The sequence below is a fragment of the Lolium rigidum genome, chromosome 7 (genome assembly GCF_022539505.1).
Source record: "Lolium rigidum isolate FL_2022 chromosome 7, APGP_CSIRO_Lrig_0.1, whole genome shotgun sequence".
NCBI classification, from domain to species: domain Eukaryota; kingdom Viridiplantae; phylum Streptophyta; class Magnoliopsida; order Poales; family Poaceae; genus Lolium; species Lolium rigidum.
The window spans coordinates 30,631,877-30,642,887 of record NC_061514.1 but is presented as its reverse complement, the minus strand read 5'-3'; positions in this window follow the sequence as shown (position 1 = coordinate 30,642,887).

Sequence of the window (11,011 nt, the reverse complement as noted above, 5' to 3'; positions counted from 1 at the left end):
GAAAATTTGTTTGATGAGAGTAGCACGCCTAAGACTAATGAAAAGGGAGATGCTAAAACTTATGTATCTAATATAATATGCCTGGTTGAGAAAAGCCCACACCCCGCTGTAGAAGTACCACCCTTCGATAATACTTGATACACACTTTCTGCGCCTAGCTGAAAGGCGTTAAAGAAAAGCGCTTATGGGAGACAACCCATGTGTTTTTACCTACAGTACTTTGTTTTTATTTTGTGTCTTGGAAGTTGTTTACTACTGTAGCAACCTCTCCTTATCTTAGTTTTGTGTTTTGTTGTGCCAAGTTAAGCCGTTGATAGAAAAGTAAGTACTAGATTTGGATTACTGCACAGTTCCAGATTTCTTTGCTGTCACGAATCTGGGCAAAACCTCCCTGTAGGTAACTCAGAAAATTATGCCAATTTACGTGCATGATCCTCAGATATGTACGCAACTTTCATTCAATTTGAGCATTTTCATTTGAGCAAGTCTGGTGCCATTTTAAAATTCGTCAATACGAACTGTTCTGTTTTGACAGATTCTGCCTTTTATTTCGCATTGCCTCTTTCGCTATGTTGGATGAATTTCTTTGATCCACTAATGTCCAGTAGCATTATGCAATGTCCAGAAGTGTTAAGAATGATTGTGTCACCTCTGAATATGTCAATTTATATTGTGCACTAACCCTCTAATGAGTTGTTTCGAGTTTGGTGTGGAGGAAGTTTTCAAGGATCAAGAGAGGAGTATGATGCAACATGATCAAGGAGAGTGAAAGCTCTAAGCTTGGGGATGCACCCGGTGGTTCACCCCTGCATATATCAAGAAGACTCAAGCGTCTAAGCTTGGGGATGCCCAAGGCATCCCCTTCTTCATCGACAACATTATCAGGTTCCTCCCCTGAAACTATATTTTTATTCCATCACATCTTATGTGCTTTTTCTTGGAGCGTCGGTTTTTTTTTGTTTTTGTTTTGTTTGAATAAAATGGATCCTAGCATTCACTTTATGGGAGAGATACACGCTCCGCTGTAGCATATGGACAAGTATGTCCTTGGTTTCTACTCATAGTATTCATGGCGAAGTTTCTCCTTCGTTAAATTGTTATATGGTTGGAATTGGAAAATGATACATGTAGTAATTGCTATAAATGTTTTGGGTAATGTGATACTTGGCAATTGTTGTGCTCATGTTTAAGCTCTTGCATCATATGCTTTGCACCCATTAATGAAGAAATACATAGAGCATGCTAAAATTTGGTTTGCATATTTGGTTTCTCTAAGGTCTAGATAATTTCTAGTATTGAGTTTGAACAACAAGGAAGACGGTGTAGAGTCTTATAATGTTTACAATATGTCTTTTATGTGAGTTTTGCTGCACCGGTTCATCCTTGTGTTTGTTTCAAATAAGCCTTGCTAGCCTAAACCTTGTATCGAGAGGGAATACTTCTCATGCATCCAAAATACTTGAGCCAACCACTATGCCATTTGTGTCCACCATACCTACCTATACTACATGGTATTTTCCCGCCATTCCAAAGTAAATTGCTTGAGTGCTACCTTTAAAATTCCATCATTCACCTTTGCAATATATAGCTCATGGGACAAATAGCTTAAAAACTATTGTGGTATTGAATATGTAATTATGCACTTTATCTCTTATTAAGTTGCTTGTTGTGCGATAACCATGTTTACTGGGGAACGCCATCAACTCATTGTTGAATTTCATGTGAGTTGCTATGCATGTTCGTCTTGTCCGAAGTAAGGGCGATCTACACCGAGTTGAATGGTTTGAGCATGCATATTGTGAGAGAAGAACATTGGGCCGCTAACTAAAGCCATGATTCATGGTGGAAGTTTCAGTTTTGGACAAATATCCTCAAATCTCTAATGAGAAAAGAATTAATTGTTGTCAAATGCTTAAAGCATTAAAAGAGGAGTCCATTATCTCGTTGTCTATGTTGTCCCGGTATGGATGTCTAAGTTGAGAATAATCAAAAGCGAGAAATCCAAATGCGAGCTTTCTCCTTAGACCTTTGTACAGGCGGCATAGAGGTACCCCTTTGTGAAACTTGGTTAAAGCATATGTATTGCGGTGATAATCCAGGTAGTCCACGCTAATTAGGACAAGGTGCGGGCACTATTAGTACACTATGCATGAGGCTTGCAACTTATAAGATATAATTTACTTGATGCATATGCTTTATTACTACCGTTGACAAAATTGTTTCATGTTTTCAAAATCAAAGCTCTAGCACAAATATAGCAATCGATGCTTTTCCTCTATGGAGGACCATTCTTTTACTTTTCAATGTTGAGTCAGTTCACCTATTTCTCTCCACCTCAAGAAGCAAACACTTGTGTGAACTGTGCATTGATTCCTACATATTCGCTTATTGCACTTATTATATTACTCTATGTTGACAATATCCATGAGATATACATGATACAAGTTGAAAGCAACCGCTGAAACTTAATCTTCTTTTGTGTTGCTTCAATACCTTTACTTTGAATTATTGCTTTATGAGTTAACTCTTATGCAAGACTTATTGATGCTTGTCTTGAAGTGCTATTCATGAAAAGTCTTTGCTATATGATTCACTTGTTTACTCATGTCATTACCATTATTTTGATCGCTGCACTCACTACATATGCTTTACAAATAGTATGATCAAGATTATGATGGCATGTCACTCCAGAAATTATCTGTGTTATCGTTTTACCTGCTCGGGACGAGCAGAACTAAGCTTGGGGACGCTGATACGTCTCCAACGTATCGATAATTTCTTGTGTTCCATGCCACATTATTGATGTTATCTACATGTTTTATGCACACTTTATGTCATATTCGTGCATTTTCTGGAACTAACCTATTAACAAGATGCCGAAGTGCCAGTTGTCGTTTTACTGCTGTTTTTGGTTTCAGAAATCCTAGTAAGAAAATATTCTCGGAATTGGACGAAATCAAAGCCCAGGGGCCTATTTTTCCACGAAGCTTCCAGAAGTCCGAAGGAGAGACGAAGAGGGGCGACGAGGGGGCCTCACCCTAGGGCGGCGCGGCCCCCCCTTGGCCGCGCGGCCCTGTGGTGTGGGGCCCCCGTGCCGCCTCTTGACCTGCCCTTCCGCCTACAAATAGCCTCCGTGACGAAACCCCCAGGACCGAGAACCACGATACGGAAAACCTTCCAGAGACGCCGCCGCCGCCGATCCCATCTCGGGGGATCCAGGAGATCGCCTCCGGCACCCCTGCCGGAGAGGGGAATCATCTCCCGGAGGACTCTACGCCGCCATGGTCGCCTCCGGTGTGATGTGTGAGTAGTCTACCCCTGGACTATGGGTCCATAGCAGTAGCTAGATGGTTGTCTTCTCCCCATTGTGCTATCATTGTCGGATCTTGTGAGCTGCCTATCATGATCAAGATCATCTATATGTAATTCTATATGTTGCGTTTGTTGGGATCCGATGAATAGAGAATACTTGTTATGTTGATTATCAAAGTTATGCTTATGTGTTGTTTATGATCTTGCATGCTCTCCGTTACTAGTAGATGCTCTGGCCAAGTAGATGCTTGTAACTCCAAGAGGGAGTACTTATGCTCGATAGTGGGTTCATGCCCGCATTGACACCGGGACAGAGTGACAGAAAGTTCTAAGGTTGTGTTGTGCTGTTGCCACTAGGGATAAAACATTGATGCTATGTCTAAGGATGTAGTTGTTGATTACATTACGCACCATACTTAATGCAATTGTCTCGTTGCTTGCAACTTAATACCGGAGGGGTTCGGATGATAACCTCGAAGGTGGACTTTTTAGGCATAGATGCGATTGGATGGCGGTCTATGTACTTTGTCGTAATGCCCAATTAAATCTCACTATACTCATCATGATATGTATGTGCATTGTCATGCTCTCTTTATTTGTCAATTGCCCAACTCGTAATTTGTTCACCCAACATGCTGTTCGTCTTATGGGAGAGACACCTCTAGTGAACTGTGGACCCCGGTCCAATTCTCTTTACTCGAAATACAATCTACTCGCAATAATTGTTCTACCGTTTTCTGCAAACAATCATCTTCCACACAATACGGTTAATCCTTTGTTACAGCAAGCCGGTGAGATTGACAACCTCACCGTTTCGTTGGGGCAAAGTAGTTTGGTTGTGTTGTGCAGGTTCCACGTTGGCGCCGGAATCCCTGGTGTTGCGCCGCACTACATCCCGCCGCCATCAACCTTCAACGTGCTTCTTGGCTCCTCCTGGTTCGATAAACCTTGGTTTCTTTCTGAGGGAAAACTTGCTGCTGTGCGCATCATACCTTCCTCTTGGGGTTGCCCAACGAACGTGTGAAATACACGCCATCAGTCGCCCAACCCCTTCTTCTAATTTACGTCGGTCTGTAATATGTTCGCGCACCCAGTACTTTGATCGCGGCTACTCTGATCGCGATGACTTCGGCGGGAACGGTATCTTTTGAATGCAAACTATTTGAATTTCTATTTGGGGGTGGCGTTTGGCGGACGCGGCTGGAAAGCGACGTCCTCCAAACGCGGCACGAACGAAACACGTCCCCCCAAACACTCGATCTGTATGCGTTGGGGGACGCTTTGGGGAACGCGGCTGAAGATGCTCTAAACATGTTGTCCATATGTTGTTGTTTCAAAGTAGTTCTATAATGTTTTGTGTTTTTTCTTGTGGTCTTGTTCTCTATATTGTTTTTGGAAACCTCAATGGGTCCAGAAACCACACGTTTCTCTGGATCATCATAGTGTACTTCCACATGTCCACTTAGAGGAAAGTGTTTTCATAATTGGTGACCCTCGGAACCATAATCTGATATACGACGTAAATCCGGATGATTGATGGAAGAAACGCCATACATATCACATACCTCTCGCTCCCACCGGCTGGTGATGAGTCCATGTTTGAAGCATATTTACCTCTTGTTTTTGGATGAGTAGACATAGGATTTTGCTACATATATTATAGTAAACATTAATTCGGATGACCAACTATAGTAAACATTAATTCAAATTTAACATTTCTACAGGGAGAAGAACAATCGCTACATATATTACGGAGGAAGCATTATTTTCCTTGCACAATTGCAACATATATTACACAGTCCCTTGGGAATTTTATTCCCTTTTATGTTTTAGTTTTTTTTGCAGGGAGCAGTGTGTTGCCTAAGTCCGAGCGCGCGCCAATATGGAGGTAAAGTCAGATAATATGGTTGAGTAGCATATTTTGATCCCAAAGGGGATACAAATACAATACAGCACACACGAACACGGTGCGAACACCTTTTTTTGCTAGGGGTTATCGGGCGGACAGAACGGCAAGGTGGAAAATGAAAAGTAAATAAAACTGAAAAAGGGATAATGACAACATGCAGATAGAGGCCCACATCGTGGGCGGGTGGCCAACTCGTCGTCTCCGTCAGAGACGTCAATCGATGCACACCTCCTTGCCTTTGCCCTTCACGTCTGCGGCCAGCTTCGACGACTGCCCTCCCTTGAACGGTGGCTCGTCGTGGTCTGGGACGTCCCGCACTGCTGCCAGGTAGTCGTCTATGTCCTGGTTCAGCTTCATGTTTTCCTCCAAACGCTGCCTCTTTGCTTGCGCCTCCCTTTCCGTGCGGATGGAGTCGCGAACCGCAAGCTTGTAGTCCTCGTCGAAGGCTTCGTCTTCATCTACCTCGTCCGGCAGCGGGTAGTCAGAACCCTCGTTGGAGTCCGAAAACTCCACTCGGGTTTCCTCCGGGATGCCGGCGTAGGGAAAGGCGTGCGCCTCGCGCATCGCCTGCAACCCGCCAGCCGCCCGTGGGGGCGACGGTGACCGTGGCGAGTGCGACGGGGATGGTGTTAGCGGGGTGTAGGTAGGGGAGTCTGGAGGCGTGGAGGTGGGTGATGAGGCATGGAGCGGCGACGCAGCAGGCAAGGCAGCGGCCGCTGGGACTGGTGATGCAGGGGGCATGGTGTTCCGGGTCCGGCGTGGGCTGGGGCTGGGGCTGACGGAGGGTAGGCGGCGAACCATGCGCCTCCTCTGGGCATTGCCCGAGCGGACGCCGAGGCGATTGTTTCTCATGTTTGAGTTGATGAATTCACCCAAGACACTACGCGTCAATATATAGCTAGCCATGCTGGTGCTCCCTGAGCATTGGTGGGTTCCTCTCGCCCACCAATCACACTGAGCCACCTCCTCAGGCATCCGAACGTATTCCCTTGTACAGGTCCTTTTCCTTCCCTTACTGCTAGCTGTCCTATCTTTGTTCCCACCACAATCACTTTTCTCTCATATCTTAGCCCACCCAGGTGGTTCGTGATGACAGCAATAACTGTCTGGTTGTCGTGGTAATTTTAAACAGGTTTAATTTGTACTAGTACAGTTTTTTTATCACCTTTCAAAAATCACATCGGTTTGAAAATATGTTGAATAATATTGCAATGAAATATCCCGGCCAGCAATTTTCCCAGTTTTCGTAGATATTATATTTAGCACTCACATATATTGAAACTACTAGGTGAACTCCTGTAGGTTGCAACGGTCCTTTCAAAATGTCCATACCATTCAACTTCGCACGTCCATGATCAGCAAAAGTGAAAACTAAAGTGTATCAAAGTAAATACATACATGGGGAGAAAAAAAGATCCAAACAAACCAACGGAGGCTCGGAATATATTCAGAAGAACCATCTTTTTTCTCTGAGGTTCAAAAAAATGTTCGCTGATTTCAAAATAATAACGAGGTTTAGAATAATAGTTTATTCATGGATTCAAAAAAATGTCCACCGCTTCCGGTTTCAAAATATATTCACGGGGCTCAAAATATGTTTACGAATTTGAAGAAAACGCATAGAGATTCAAAAATTATTGATGGGTTCGAAAAGATTTTCACAGGGTTAACAAATTTGAATTTTTGAGATTCATGTATGTTACGCAACATACAATTAGGGAAAATTAACATATTTGAATTTTGACTTTTTTTGCAAAATTGCGTCATGTATCTGTAAAACGGGATTTTCTGGTTGCATACGAACTCGAAAAAAAAGTTTAATATATCAACGCGAAATTTGCCATTCGAATTCACTGGGATCCCGGTCAGCCAATTTTTAGATTCTCAAACTACCAAAGGAAGTATGAAAATTTTCAGGTTTTAGGTTTTTTGCAAAAAGAATTAAAAATATTTTTATTTATTTAGGATTAAATTATTACATTATTATTATTTTATTAAAGTAATTATTTGGAATTCAAACAATAAAAAAATATGACATCGTGAAGGAGAGGCTAATATGATTGATAAAACGGGAAGGAACATGGAAGTTAAACATGGTAGTGCTGAAGTAGTGCGAGGATGGGTGACCAAGCGAGAAATTTGGCCACGAGTAAGTAATTTGACTATATATTAAGTGAAGTTAGAGACTAAACTTATCAAATAACTGAAATACTAGAAATAATGAAAAATAGAAAAAAAGATGGAGTGAAAAAGAATTCGCAAAACAATTGGATAAAAAGACGAAATAGTCTTTAGTCCTGATTGGCGTTACAAATCGAGTACTTAAAGGTCCACCACCCGGCGTGCGCCCGCAGCCCTGCAACCGGAACTAAAGCAGGGCATCTAGTTCCGCATTGATTATAGCTAGGCTAAATGAGAATTAGCCTAATTCTCAGTAGATCCACGTGTTAGACCGCTCGAGGCACGGAAGTTGCGTCCACGCCCGCGTCATCGGCCGCGTTGCCCCGTCCAAGTCTGCATGCACGCTGTCCCCGCCTGGACACCCGCGCGTACGTGCACAGTTACCATTGCCACTTGCTGCTCTCCACGTCGATAACATCTTTTGCAGTTGCGCGGCCAACCAACGCTAAGAGCATCTCCACCGGCGTCCTCGAAAACGGGCTCGCACCGGCGATTTTTGGAGCCCAATAGAAGCGCTGGCAACTCCGTGCCGTGTCGGTCCCTTCGCCAAGATCGCGAATCGGGCGCGCCGGCGCTTCGCGAGGCTGAAAATTTTGGGCGTGGGAGCCGCCTGTCAGCCACACAACAACAAAATATATATCTGCTCCCCCAAAACCCCGTCCCCTCAGTCGCTCATTTCTCCCGCCAGCCGCTCAATCTCTCATCCAGCCTCCAACCCGAAAAACCCTCGTCGTCGTGCCATGTCACCGAAGAGAAGGGCTCCGGCGAAGGCAGCATAGCCGCCGCTGAAGACGCGCACCGTCGCGCCGAAGGAGAAGCCGGCGACCATGTGGCAGGAGGACCGGAAATGGAACGCCGCGCCTTCGTCACGACCGACCGCAGGAGGCGCCGCATCGCCGCCCTCGACGCAGCGAAAGCGGTGGCCTCTGGAGAAGAGTGCCCAAGCTTGGGCGGCGGCCTGAACAGCATCTCGAGCTCCCCGTCGTCGCCGGGTTACTACACGAGGTACACCGCGGACGTGCCATCGATCTCGCAGATGCGGCTATCGCAGATGGACGGCCGCGCCCGCTACTCCCCCGAGTTCGGGGACAACGACATGACCGTCGACAACAACGCCCTGTTCTCGCCGGATTCAACGGCTCGGGGCAGCGGCGCCTTCCGCTTCCCCAACCTGAACGATTCGCCTGACCTGCGCCGTAGCCACGTGACGGACGGCACCGGCCTTCCCCGCGACATCTTCCCCGACGACGGCAGGCGCACCCAGAAGGTGTTCGGCAGCGGGTCCGGTGTGTCGATGGGCCATGACGAGGTTCGTTTCCTTTCTTTCTATGTGTTGTGTGCATCGTAGACACCGACGACGACTGAAAGTTTGTAACTTTATGCCTAGTTTGCCGGCGAGGAGGAGATCCTTAACGGCATCATACGCGGCCATGCCTACGAACCCCCGGTCGACGACTATGAAGAAGAGGCCGACGAGGACGAAGGTGAGGAGGAAGTCCAGGAGGAGCTGATCGACGCCGAGACCGGCGCGAGCGTGAGGAGGACGCGCAGGTGATGCGTGTAGTTGACACGTCCGTTGGGAACCCCAAGAGGAAGGTGTGATGCGCACAGTAGCAAGTTTCCCTCAGTAAGAAACCAAGGTTTAATCGAACCAGTAGGAGTCAAGAAGCACGTTGAAGGTTGATGGCGGAGGAGTGTAGTGCGGCGCAACACCAGGAATTCCGGCGCCAACGTGGAACATGCACAACACAATCACGTAACTTTGCCCCAACGTAACAGCGAGGTTGTCAATCTGACCGGCTTGCTGTAAACAAAGGATTAGATGTATAGTGTGGATGATGATGGTTGTTTGCGAAGAACATTAAAGAACAATTGCAGTAGATTGTATTTCAGATGTAAAGAATAGGACCGGGGTCCACAGATCACTAGCGGTGTCTCTCCCATAAGATAGCAGATGTTGGGTGAACAAATTACAGTTGGGCAATTGACAAATAAAGAAGGCATAACAATGCACATACATATATCATGATGAGTACTATGAGATTCAATCATGGCATTACGACAAAGTACATAGACCGCTATCCAGCATGCATCTATGCCTAAAAAGTCCACCTTCAGGTTATCATCCGAACCCCTCCAGTATTAAGTTGTAAACAACAGACAATTGCATTAAGTATGGTGCGTAATGTAATCAACACAAATATCCTTAGACAAAGCATCGATGTTTTATCCCTTGTGGCAACAAGCACATCCACAACCTTAGAACTTTCTCATCACTGTCCCAGCATTTAATGGAGGCATGAACCCACTATCGAGCATAAATACTCCCTCTTGGAGTCACAAGTGTCAACCGGGCCGAGCCTCTACTAGCAACGGAGAGCATGCAAGAACATAAATAACATATATGATAGATTGATAATCAACTTGACATAGTATTCAATATTCATCGGATCCCAACAAACACAACATGAAGGATTACAAATAGATGATCTTGATCATGATAGGCAGCTCACAAGATCTAACATGATAGCACAATGGGGAGAAGATGACCATCTAGCTACTGCTATGGACCCATGGTCCAGGGGTGGACTACTCACACATCGATCCGGAGGCGATCATGGCGATGAAGAGACCTCCGGGAGATGATTCCCCTCTCCGGCAGGGTGCCGGAGGCGATCTCCTGAATCCCCCGAGATGGGATTGGCGGCGGCGGCGTCTCTGAAAGGTTTTCCGTATCGTGGCTCTCGGTACTGGGGGTTTCGCGACGAAGACCTTAAGTAGGCAGAAGGGCAGGTCAGGAGGCGCCACGGGGGCCCCACACAACAGGTCGGCGCGGCCAAGGCCCAGGCCGCGCCGCCCTAGTGTTTGGCCACCTCGTGGCCCCACTTCGTCTCTCCCTCGGACTTCTGGAAGCTTCATGCAAAAATAGGACCCTGGGCGTTGATTTCGTCCAATTCCGAGAATATTTCCTTAGTAGGATTTCTGAAACCAAAAACAGCGAGAACAACAGAATCGGCTCTTCGGCATCTCGTCAATAGGTTAGTGCCGGAAAATGCATAATAATGACATATAAAGTGTATAAAACATGTGAGTATCATCATAAAAGTAGCATGGAACATAAGAAATTATAGATACGTTTGGGACGTATCAGCAGGCGTTCCACCGGCACTCGTGGTCCGAGGTGGATGACAAGGGATTAACTTATCAATGCCTACGTATTGTAGACTAGGGTTTAGTTGGAAGTAGAGAGCAAGTAGATCTCGAAGGTTTCAGCTGAAAAGTACTCAACGATTAAGAAACTAGGGTTATGTTGACGTTGGATTCGATCCTCTCTTTGTCCCTCGACTCCCCCTTATATAGGAGGCGGAGCCGAGGATACCGTGTTACACAAGATTACAGATTCCGGGGGACTCTCTGAGTTCAACCCGCAAAGTTACAAGTCTATATTTCCTAATACAACTCTAACTTTCCTTAATACTAACTGGGCTTCCAAACTTCATATTCTTCGACTCGTGGGCCTTCAGTAAACCCCGGGTACCATCTTTGGCAGGCCCATTGGGGGTGCCTATGTCAGTAGCCCCCGAGATTTTTCTTGAATCAAAGAATCAG